Source organism: Anser anser (genome assembly GCF_964211835.1).
Source record: "Anser anser genome assembly, contig: HAP1_SCAFFOLD_122, whole genome shotgun sequence".
Classification (NCBI taxonomy): Eukaryota; Metazoa; Chordata; class Aves; order Anseriformes; family Anatidae; genus Anser; species Anser anser.
The window spans coordinates 27,411-40,636 of NW_028153782.1; the positions used below are offsets into that span (position 1 = coordinate 27,411).

General features: G+C 36.7%; 1 long non-coding RNA gene across 1 annotated transcript; it reads right to left on the reverse strand.

Annotated features, from left to right (window-relative positions):
* Window positions 1-3,066: 3,066 nt before the first annotated feature.
* LOC310891480 lies at window positions 3,067-5,626 on the reverse strand. The gene is made up of 3 exons (XR_014577608.1): window positions 5,528-5,626; window positions 4,705-4,907; window positions 3,067-4,191 (listed from the first exon to the last, which is right to left on the reverse strand). It is a non-coding gene; the product is annotated as an uncharacterized lncRNA (long non-coding RNA).
* Between the last annotated feature and the right edge of the window lie 7,600 nt (window positions 5,627-13,226).

The following is a 13,226-nucleotide window of genomic DNA, read 5'->3' on the forward strand; positions in this document are numbered from 1 at the left end:
AGGACAGCCTCCAATCACCACTTCACCCACAAGACCCTCACTGTTTACAAGCAACAAATCTGGAGGGCACCTTTCTTAGTCAGCTTCCAGAGTAACTGTACCAACAAGTTATTGTTAACGTGCCTCAGGAATTTCCAGTACCTGTTTGTATTGGCTGTATGGTATTCCCAGCTAACATCTGGGAAGTTGAAGTCACCCACAGGGACAAGGGCAGATGACCTAGAGATATCCCTTAGTTCATTATAGAATAATTTGGCAATGTTGTCCTCCTGGCTGGGTGGTCTATAGCAGACTCCCACAACAACTTCATCTTATTGTTATAACTTATTTCCATGTCCCTTAATCCTTACCCGGAGGATCTTAAGCATGTCATTGCCAACTGCAAGCTGCACACAATCCAGCCCCTCCATTATATACAGTGCAAAGTCATTGACATGATGAGTTAAAAATAAACTAATTTTAAAAACAGTGTAATCTTTATCATCTTAGCTTTGCTGTATTTGTTGTGTCATCAGCACTTACTTTAAAATATTCATACCTCAAATGTAAACAAGTAGAAGTAAATTTAAACTTATATAAAACATTTTAGTTTTAAGCTGAAAGATACACTTTAGAAAGTGAAGTATAAAATGTCAAGACAAATGTACATGATAAAGTTAAGTTAAAATGCTGTAGACCTATTATAAAAATATTGCAGAATGCTCTGTAAAATAGACATAAAAGAGGATTGCATAGCAATATGAGACCCAAAACTTTCTAACCTGCAACATAATATTGCTATCTCCATCTTCAGGCTCAGTTCCATTTACCGAGAGTGACTCAGTACTGAACTCAAAGACGCCATGAGCATCATCAGAAGCCTCAATAGTCACAACGATGTGGGATGCAATTCCCAAGCTGGCTGTAAGTGCAAGTGCCAAAATGAGTTATTTTTTTATACCATCTTTTCTTAAAAGCTAAGGAAGTTTGTTACAAAAAGCACACAGAAAAGCATAACTGGAATATTTCTGCTGTTTTGCATTTTGTGGTGTGTTTTTTTTTTGTTTTAAATGTGGAATAATTATCCACATGGATAAGGAACTCACTTTCAATAATGCAGTCCTGGCAGCCCTTCTATGGAACAACACTCCAAAGCAACATATAAAATGCAAATATTTTAAGAGAGGATCAAAAATAAAATTACTTGTCTAATTAAGGAAAATGAACTAGAATTTAGGGTAGGGGAGAGTTACGTGGTAAAACACAGTGTAAGCAGTGCAGACAGGACAAAAGCAGGTACTATTTTAACTGAAGCTGGAACAAAGAAAAAGCTAGTCCAGGAAATTCTACTACTGTAATGATCATCTTGTGTGAGATAACTTGCTGCTTAGAAAGAGAAAGAGCCTGTCATTTTAAAAAAAATCTGGAAACACAGAAGAGGAAACAACACTTCCCAGGAAGTTCCAAAAAGTGGTTAAACCACAGACTTACTCTCAGGTTCAAACTGAACTCCTTTGTATTTTCAAATAAAACAGAAAATCAGGCTGTCACTGTGGAATAAATTATTTGATTTCGATAATGGGTGCTAACACAATATTTTCAGGTCTCTAGGGTTTAATTCAAAATCCGCCATCATTAGCGTTTCCCTCATAGTAGGTGCTTTTGTTTTCATCTTATTTCTGCATATTGTATGTTTTTAATTTTCTCAAGATTAAATTATCTTTGTTTTCTGTATGTTGTGACAAAAATAGACTTCAAAAATGAAAAATAATCAAAGCATTCTTTTAGAAAAAAAAGAGCTAACACCACTTTTTATTAAGAGTATTTTTGAGATGCAGAGATCAAAGCATAAAGCAAGTGGCAAAAGAAAGTATCAAAACACACAGTCAGGTAATTTTTAAATTACCTTAAATTTAAAAAGTTTCTCTCCTCTTTGCTCTCCAGAAAATTTTACAAAATTTACAAACAAAGCTAATTTTTCTAACTACTTCTGGAATAACTACATTGTGTTCTATAAAAATACAGCTTTGAAGATAGAGAAGCTGTTATTTTCTGTATTACGGTTAGTATTGACTGTTGTTGAAATTAAGCCTTTTTTAAAATGGGAAAGAATGTTTTGACAGGACTCTATGATATATCTCAAACCACAAGCAAAATAACACTATGATAAACTGTGTCAGTAGTGTAGTTCATGAGGGATATTACAGTTAGCATAAAGAAATAAAGATTAATCCAAAATGCTTACCATGCTGATGGACAGTTGGAAGGAAGAAATCCATGTTCCCATCACCACTACCACTGCCATCATTTCTAAAGAGCTCAGCAACTTTAAGATGACAGACATACAGATATATACACATATATACATTTATAAATCAGAGCGCAAGCAAAGAGAAATTTAAACTATTCTGGACAACAGGAAAAAAAGAGGGAAGCACTCTAGGAAGGTATCAACTTTGCTTCTGAAAGTGTACAGGAGTTCTAATAAAGACTGAAATATTTACATATGCCACCTCTTACTTAATTTATGACATTGGAAATAGCAATGGGAAGTCAGAATGAAAGAAAACACATACACATAGTTTATCTTTCCTCTCTTTCCCTCTTTGTGTCCCCATTTTGTATTTCCCCTTTCTCACTCCTAACTGAGGCTTGTCATGGAGGAATCTAAATTGAAAAAAAAAAAAAAAAAAAGGTAGGGGAGACGATAAAGTCCCTCAAGCTCCTTATTCTAATATTTTCTCACAAAGTGAAAATGTTGGGAAAATCTGCAGAAAACTTAACTAATGGGGACTTCATAAGCTTTGTGTTTGTGTTGGAAAGGCCAAAAAGAAGGCTCATTTTAAAAAGGCTATATAGTTACTGGATTACTAAAGTTAGTTGTAAATTTTCTGTCACAACAATTTGAAAGAGAAAAGTTTGACTCCTTTTAACAAAACAACTATTCAACCAAAAAGACAAAATACGTGAAAAGTCTCAAGACTTTACCAAAAGAATCACTGAGACCATGTTGCACCATAGACACATACAATCATAGCAGAGAGCTGGATTAATTCAAGGAAATCTGATACATCCTCCCAGAAGGGACCACACTTGCAATTTCTGAATTGTTTAAAAAAATAACATCAGTTTAAAAAAAAAAAATCAATTTATGGCTGTCAGTGTTTCTAATTACTTTTCCCTCCAACAAGCTTTACAATCTCCGTTAAAATTTTTCTCAAATGGAAAAAAAAATCTGTAAGGTATTCAGGGGTTTATGTGGCAGCACCACTATGCTTTGCCGTCCCTTCAGACTAGCCCTTCAAACCAATAATTCTTTCAAGTGTTTGTCTTGTTCTTACAGACAGTTATCTACGAGCTACCTCTGCAGCTACAGCTCAGCAAACTCCCTATGGCCCTCAACATCCACAGCCTATTACTGCTATAATCCATTTGACCTATGTATTGCAGTTCTTCTGATTTCACTCATGTGGAAGAAAAAACAAAACAAAACAAAAAAAAACCAAAACAAACAAACAAAAACACAACACTTTGACTGTTTAGCCTTAAATATTTTATAAATATTCCATATTTTTGAAATGCAACATATTGCTAATATATTTTTGCATTATTTTAGTTCTCATTACCAACCATGAAGTTATACAAAGTGAAAAGCAGCAATTGCCTTTAGATGACCTAACAGATGGCAGTGATACACTTTCCCTAATACATGGTAATAATATACTTGCTATGGGATCTGGTTGTTTCCACCAAGGATTAAGAAAAGAACTGAGGAACAGTTCTTCCCTACGAAAAAAGACAGCTGTATGGGGGTGGGGATGTAGAGGTGCTTTTTGTTTGTTTTCAGAAATAACATAGAAAATAATGCCAAGAAAGACAAGATTTTTATGAACGAGTAGAGGTCATGAAAATACAACTAAGGGCCTGATATATGTGCCTTACCTCCTCCCTCTGGGTTCAACAGCTCCACTTTAAACGTTTTTTCTAATTCAGGAATAGTATTATCAGTGATGTTAACAGTAATGTACTTGTATCTTTCTCCTGGCTGAAATTCCAGTGTACCCACAACAGCCTGCAATATAAGAGCTCTTCATATTTTTGTTCAAGTCTAATGTTTTCATCCATATAAAAAAAAGAAACAGAACCTTCATTTTGTCTTTTTCAAAACATCTACTTTTCCTCACTTAAGCTTTAAAAAAAAATCTGAAAAATCTGTTTTACAAAAGAAAAAAAAAAAGAAGAAGACATCTAAGTTGACATACTGGTGAGCATCTGCATTCATGTACATTTTTCTTATTTTTCTGCACAAATGATCAGTTGGACAAGCAAGTGCAGATACATGCAGGTTATTTTGCTAGGCATATACAAATCCCAGTATGTACAAGCATAATGTTAACCTGTACATGCACTTGAATAATATGGTCTGTAACAACAGCAAAACTCACAAATTGCTACACTGGAAACTCTGTTAAGAAAAAAAAAAAAAGTTCAAAACCAGAGGCTTTTCCTAGACAATGCAACTTACTGCAGAGAAAAGAATGGAGAAGTCACATGATGTATATTTTTAAGTGAATATTACATATCCATTTGCCACATCACCTTGTAAAGTAGTCTTTCTGTGAAAGAATCATAGCTGGGCTAGAGCAGTCAAACTGAAAGCTATCTCCACGATAAATAACTCTAATTAATTCCAAAACAATTATACCACCTTGGCAGTTGCCATACCTGATAATCTTTGGGACTGAAAGCTGTGACTGGCACTGTTCTGTATTCCACCAGAACTGTTCCAAGAAGGCCTTGTGCACGAACTACCAGTAATCTGACGTGTCCAGCTTCTTCTTTAATAGTAATATGGGGCACAGAAGAGGCTGGAAGAATCATTTTATCACCTGGCTGAGGAGGTGGCCCCACAGAGAACTGGAGCAGACCTGGAAGACAAGAATTACTACTTACATGGCTTTTCATAACAAATTTTAAAGATGATAAACAATTTAAATAAAGTGATTGATAACATATCTTGTGATGGTTCTGAAATTAAAAACCACATATACCAGTATACCCTTAAGCCTCAATCACACTATTTCCAGAGATGTGCTGTGTGCCTTACCCTCTCTCACTGATATTCTTGTCAGTCTTGATAAAAGGCACAGCACAATAATAAAACCTTCTCTTCCCAAAAGAGCCTCACAGGCCACGGTTTTGCGTATTTACTGGTACAAGACATATGGAGAAATGACTCTCATTGTCAGGAATTCTCATTTGATGAAAAACCTGGACAGGATCAACTACATGCAGAGCCTTTATTTGCCCTCACAAGAGAATCATTGCTTGTTTGGGCAGGGAAGATTTGAGGCCTTTTTGTAAAATTATAAAAGAAAACTAATTCAGTATTCATTCATGTATATAAACAATGAATTAATTCAAGTTAGATAAAGTGGAATATATGAGATTGCTTCCTCAACTATTACAACCAAGCAAAGTTTTCATCTGACTGGAAAGAACTACACAATAATCTGAAACAAAGCTGTATAATTCCCATCATTGTTACCGTATGGGTGGTCACTGGCTTTGATGCTGATATCAGTAGTTTCCTTTTCTGGATCTATACTTGCTCCACTGGTAGGAGTTGAACCTAGTTTCCCATCTCCAGACACTGCAGAGACTAATGTCACACGGAAATATTCATTTAACTCCGGAATGTCATCATCAATAACATGCAAATTTAACACCTAGAGAAGGACCAAATCATGGAGAAATCAAACCATGCAACATTCTTTGATTAGTCAGTCAGCTGTATCTGCTGTATAGTTCTGAAAGCAAAGGACACTATTTTTGCTCTCCACATAAATTCAACTAATTTCTAAGATAACATTTTATGTCTAGAATATGCTTTCCAAAAACAATGCTTCCAAGCTACTGGAAATGGAAGGCATATTTTCTGAATTGTTTCAAACTACATAAATAAGTGATAATAAATACTTGTTTGGTTGGTTTTGTATATCTTCACAAAAGCAGAGTTTAATTTCCATGTACTGAACATGAAATATCTGATAAATTTTAAAATCTTTTTGAAATTATGCTTATGAAGAGACATTACAGTGATTAATCCAATTTAGAGAGCAAATAAATTGAGCTTATTATACCACCTGACACTTTGACCTGCAGATCATACGATTTACTAACATAACCTTGCTCTAAACACGCTAACACATTCACTTCAGAAAATTCCATCTTTCTTTATGTTTCGATATGGTCGGACAAACATATAGAAAACATTTAAGTAGCTGATCATATTTAGAGGCATGGTAATGAGTAGATTACAAATGTCAGTTGAAAGTCCCTTAGGATATCCCACCTGAAGAGCAGCTTGCTACCAGCCCGTTTCTTAGAGCCATGCACATTAGCTCCTCTGTATGTATGCAGTAAATTGGACCAGTAAGCTGTGTAGCAAGAGCCTACATCAGCCATTTTCTGCCACTAGATAGAGTAATGTGGGCCTCGTCTATGTTGCCATGCTAGAAAAGCTTTGGAAATTTCTGCTATATATGATTGTATGAAATGCAGTAATATCATTTCACAGAGAAATAAAGCTGAATGAACAAACTATTATAACATGAATGAACTATTTTCAGATACCACACGCTTTTGCCAGTCATCACATTATCCAGATTCACAGTTCTAGTGAAGTCACTGGGATCCCTGCAAATGACTTCAGCGAATTTGAGTCCACATTGACTTCTGCAGCCTGATATAAGTGAAACTGAGGATGGTATTTTCTACTCACAATTCATCCTTATTATACAAACAATAATAGAAAGTGTATGTTGTTTCTACAGTACTGTGGTCCCGCACCACTTCTTCAAATAAATTTAACAATTCCGTGCTGTACATCAGGATTGAATTCATTGAAACAGATTATTTTTATTTCTATTTCTAGCACACGCTGTTTATTACCACAGAATTTTAATCATAGGACAGCCCACGCTGGATGGGACATCAAAAGATGAAGTTCAATGTTTCATGGAAAAAAAAAAAATAGATGAAATAATCCAGCACCATGTTCAACTGCATCTTAAGCACCCCTGGTGATGGGAATTCTACCATAGAACCATACATTGGTTTGGGCTGGAAGGGACCTTAAAGCCCACCCAGCGCCACCCCCTGCCATGGGCAGGGACACCTCCCCCCAGCCCAGGCTGCCCTCAGCCCCATCCAGCCTGGCCTTGGGCTCTGCCAGGGATGGGGCAGCCGCAGCTCCTCTGGGCAGCCTGGGCCTGGGCCTCACCGCCCTCTGAGGGAAGAATTTCCTCCTTCGCCCCCTCCCTCGCCCTGCTGCCCACGCTGCTGTTGGTGCAGCCCAGGGTACGGGTGGCTTTCTGGGCTGCAAGCACACATTGCCGGCTCATGTCGAGCTTCTCATCAACCACCACGCCCAGGTCCTTCCCCCCCCAAGGGGTGCTCTCAGTGCTTTCTCTGCCCAGCCTGTGTTTGTGCTTGGGATTGCCCTGGCCCAGATGCTGAGGTCGGGACAACCCGACCCTGTCCCTAAGGAAGTCGTTCCAGTAGTTGTAAAAAATTTCAAGACAAAACCTCTCCCACTCTATCTTTGTACTCTTTGCCCTCTGTCTTCTCCTGTGGTTTCTTGAGAAGAGAGAGCCTCTGTCAACTCTGGAGCTGCCCTTTAGGTACTGTAATAATGGGATCAAAGTCCCCTTCTAAAGGGTGAAAAGATCTAACCCCTTGAGTCTTTCCTTAGAGGACAGGTTCTCCAGCTCTTTGATCATCTTTCTGGCCCTCTTTTGGACCTCCAGTCTGCCCACATAATTTTTTAATTGTGGGCCTCTGTAGCTTTGAATTCCTACTCTTCAGTGTATCCTGGTATCCTGGTATTTCTTTTTTCTTTTTCTTTTTTTTTTAAACTAATTCAGATAAGGAATTTCGTAAGACTTTTAGAAAGCTTTCTCAGAAGCAGCTAAAGCTTCCCTTATGTATCATTTCTCTTTCTCTCCCCCAACTCAGAGATGCAATTCTGATTACCAATTTCAGGTGTCTCTAAGGCCAGAATATTGAATAATTTCCTTATGTTCCAGTTGCTCGCACACTTTATGCAGAGGAATAGATTAAAGCAGACAGTAATCATTTCAGGGAGACTCAAAAACAGCTATTGTTACAAGAACACCTTTAATCTCCTGTTTCTGATTTTGAATTTAAAAGGAGACAGAACCTGGATAGCCTTGAGTGCAAGAACAGCAATGAATCTTACTATTGCCTATTTAATTGTTGTGGACATAAATTTGAGTTACAACACTCAGATCAAACCTGATCATTTTCCAATTTCGAAAGTACATGGACTATCTACACTTTTTAAAGTATATGTACACATACACATAAATACAGTTAATATTTTTTATGTATATGTACATATATCTAATATGTACATGCACACATGGTGACTTTTGAACTGACATATACACAGAGCTACAAATAACACTTTCTTGTTGTCAGGGATGGAAAAAAAGAAAGAAAGAAAATATATATATAACAAAAAAATAACAACATAAAATAACAAAATAAAAAATAATAAGAAGAAAAGCCATGTGAAGTAAACACTCTCTAGTATGCAAACCAGCCAAGCACCCTCAGAAGGTATTTTCCAGGAGGTTTGTAAAGGACAGGATGAATTGTTAATAGGAAGGTAGGGTTTACCTCTGATCTCTGCCAAGGAACGAATGTGATAGTGCCACTGCTATTAGAAAAATCGGTAACAGAGTAATTAATGCCAGTGGAATCAACCTGTGAGATAATGTACTTTATATACACATAGTCTAGGGCTCCCCTTGTACGCTCCACAACACAGGATATAGTGGAACCTTCATCAGCAGTCTGGAAGAAAGCAAAAATTTGGAACGTTTATTACTGTCAAAGTAAATCAAGGCAATTTCATTAAATAACACGAAAATATTTAATGCCAGACAAATGTTCAAGTAAAAAATTGCTGTCATGTTACTTTCAGCTCTTTTGGAGTGTTAGGAAGCTGAAACTGACCTTGATGCCAATCAGAACAATCCTAGTGGAATCTGCAAAAGTCTGATGCCTCCCTGAGGACTATTAAGGTAACAAATAACAATACACTGCAGTTCGTCCTGGACACAACCCCTTTCCTAAAACTATGCGTCAGAGACAGAATCAATATGCTTGAAATGTACCTGTCGAAAGCAAATGAAACTATTGCTTTATAATAACGTCAATATTGTAATTTTCCTTAGCAATAATTTAAAGAAAGATTTGGATCAGCACTTTCTCTAACCAGACACACTATGGATAGAAATAAACTATACCATCATCATTCAGAAAAACAGATTTTTCTCTTCTACTGTCCTCCTTACAATTCTGTATCTTCACAGATAACATGACTTCTGCAGCGACAACTTCACGTCTCTGGAATGAAGCTTTAATTGGTACTGACCTTCTATTTTAGAAAATAACGTTCATAAAATTAACATAGAAAATAATTTTATCTGAAAGTTATTGGAAAGGTTAAAGCTATCTTATGCATTAGATAAATTTCAGGGCTGCTTTGTAAGAAAGCATAGATACTGTGTGTGACTTCAGCTGCCTAGTAGACAGATATGCACAGTTAAACTACTGGTAAAAAAATGCTGTGTTCCTGCATCACCACTAAGAGCTCTAATACTTCCCTGGTGAAATGGACATATGATAGGTGCAAAACAATTACCGTGCCATATAATTATTTTTTTTCTTCATGGTTGGCTGATGATCTGTGGCATCACAGCGTATCAGAGGTACTTGAACCTGAAGGAATCTATTATCATAGCATATGGTAGGCACACAATAAGCAAACTGAACCAAACTGAAAACTAGTATCACTCAGGCAAGACAGTTATTTTAAAAACATCATAAGCACTTTGATTAAAAAAGAATGTAATTAAAGCTCATAAGAGTTCCCAAATGAAAACTGTATTAAATTTTTTTTTCCACAAAATAATCCAATACCAGTAGAGATAGCTATCATGTTATTCCCCCTTATAATTGATTAAAGAAGTAAAGAATGATTTATGTTTATTTCAAGCCTCCTCAAAAAGTAGCAAGTTTACACTCTGCATATAGAATGGATACCACTGAAAAAAGATTTCATCTGTTAAAACTAAAACAACAAAAAAACCCACTACTAAATCAACCAACTGACATCAAACATATGCAAATTATAACTTAGTTTATGACAGCAAATGAAGGTGGAAAAATCCATAACACTTTGTCATTGCATGATCTCTAGTAAAATTATCTCAAACACATCATGTGACACAGAAAACTAAAATAAAAATCTTTGCAATAATCCATTCTCAAAAAAAAACCAGAGAATTAAATCTTACATTTTAACTGGTAACTCAAATGTAACAGAAGTGAAGGTAAAATATTTTTCTAGAAAAAAAAAAATTAAGCCTTAGTCTTCAGTTTATATAGTAAACTAAATTTTCTTAACCATTTTTTTCTTTAGTTTTTTAAAATTATATAGTAAATCCCAGTGGAACTGAGGTTGTATTAACAGAACATATGCATCTCCAAATCCTAGGAAAACTTTGCTTAACCACAAAAGCAAACACTGCAAAATCTAGGGTTTGTTCAGGTCACTTGGTCCTGCCATTTAGCTTTCTGTGCCTGAAATATCACCTACAATTTCCATTATGACCACCTTACCTCAGGGATACATGCTCCAGTGAAGCCAAATAAACCATTAGCATTATCACTTTTCTGTATTCTTAATCTTGCTGTGGTGTTTTCTTGTGAAATTCGAGCTCCACCACGCACAGAAATGAGCTTTAGTATGAATAATTCTTCTCCTTCTTCCTCTTTGTCATCCTTTGCAGACACGATGAATGATTTATTGGTCTCTCCTTGCCAATACTCCAAATACCCAGAGACAGGGTGGACATCACTTTTTGCAGGAGTTGCATGAAGTTCATAGATCTCTGCTCGTGTCAACTTACGCTCATAAAGCCTTACATCCTGCATTAACCCTGTGTACCTACTGCTGCCGTTGATTCCTGCTCCAATTCTTACTATTCCTGGACCTGAGAAGGAAATTATAATTTTTTCTCATGTTATTGTATTTGTATGAAACAGTCAGCAACTGACTACCTGTTTTTCTTAAAAACCAATGGTAAACTGTTCATTGTCCCTGGATGAGGAATCATATTGATCTTGAGATCCAAAATCAGGAGGTTCCTTGAGCCTCATCTCAATGTTACAGGTAAGTCCTCACAGGCCAAACAATTCCATCCTATGCTGTCCAAGTTTTTCATCCTATTAGTTCTAGCAGCACATTATCATCATCCCTCATTTTTATAAGTCTTAGAGACTTGAGGCTCCCTCTTTCCTCCACAGATTTTCAGAGCAGAACTGCAACCCCTTTTAGCCCTTGTTTTGCTGAACAAATCCTACTTTGTTTCCCTCTGCTAGGGCAGCTGATCCATTCTGATGATACTCATGATTACTGCATTAACCCTTCTGGACATCCATTTCATCCACCACACTGTAATTCCATGCAAATTCCAAACTCTTTTTACAACAGCATTTATATTTCTCTGTCTCCAAACTATAGGATCACAGCTGCCTCATATTCATTCCTACTCTATCCTATTCTGTGCCATGCTATGCTCTTGTGCTAAAACACACACATCAGCTGTTTTCAGTTGCCTTTCAGAAAACGAAAGAAAACAAACAAACAAAAAAAGCTGTGCTCTTCAGTGTATTGTCATACATATGACACTGAGTGGCAGTTGTAGAGATGAGCAACCACAGGAACTGATAAAAGTCCCAGGGCACAAAGTGGAGGATGCTGAGAAAAACTGGGCTGCTATGCACACCACTGTGTATTACCCAACATTCAACGGAGAGAGATGACATACTTGCCTTACTATTGCATTATCCCCAGACACACGCCATCCCCACTAATAAAGAAAATTTACAGCACAGACATATCCTTCTAGCAATAAAAGCATAATTGCATTTCACATATATTTGTTCTAGAAACCGAGGGAGGGAAAAAAAAAAAACCTCTCAGCCTCTCAGCTTAGCTACAGTACTGCAAGTGTGATGGAAATTACTAATTGCAGAAGTACTATTCTTTTTACAAATGGAAAATTTGATTTCTTAAACTTCAACCTGGAATTTTAAAAGCAGAAATAAAATAGTACACCATACAATTAATAGTCCTCTACTCTCACTCAACATCGCAGCAGTTTGAATTTTTTAGAACATTCACACAATTTCCATAGGCTTTCTGAAAATCCTCAAAGAATTCTTATCCATTCCTTTCAATTAACTTAACAGATATAATCATTTCAGTGTATTTCTTCCACCTTTGAAGTGGCTAGACTATGCATTTCAGAGCTTTATATATGGAGAAAAATAGCAAAGGCTCACCATCAAGAATTGCTTCTCCTTTTAGACTCTTCATTCCTCCCAGAACTAGAATTCCATCAACGTAAAATTCAATTATACTTTCATCCAGAGTAATCAGAACGTGAAGCCAAGTATTCTCATCCAGGTATTTCATGACTGATGTTTTAGCCATGTATGTCATATTGGACCCTAATGCTGTATAATGAAGCACTACAGAAACATGAGAATCATTTGTCTGAATTTTCACACCATAATATAAAGTCCCATTATCGTTATCCTTTTCAACTATATAGCCATCTGTACTGACATTAGGAATTAACCAAGCTGAAAATGTAAAATTGGTTACTGCATTATTTCCATTGTTATGGGTATTCAGGACCGATAATGCCAAATGCATCCTCTTTTCCACTGAAATACAGAGCGTCTGTTCCACTGTGATGGCGCCTCATGTGGGGCTGTGATTGTACTGAGCTTGGGAATGATCCAAGCAACAAGAAATCTACCATTGATGGCAGTCCAGCTTGGAAGGTACTAGACAGTATTTCCCAACCTAGTCGGACAACACCAAAGGTGCCTTGCTGTCTCCAGATGGTGAAGTCCGTAATATAGGAAAGGTCATCTTCAGAAAGAGTATCTTCCACTATCTCTCTGTCCTGGCTCTCTGGATCTATAACAAACACTCCAAAAGGGTCATCATTGAAAGGGATCATGACAGTTACAGTAGGACTGGTTTCAGATAACTGACCACCAGGACCAGGAGACCCACCTGCGTAATAGAAGTTAGAGTAAAAGTTAATGATTAAACAACACACTCAGAAAAAAGT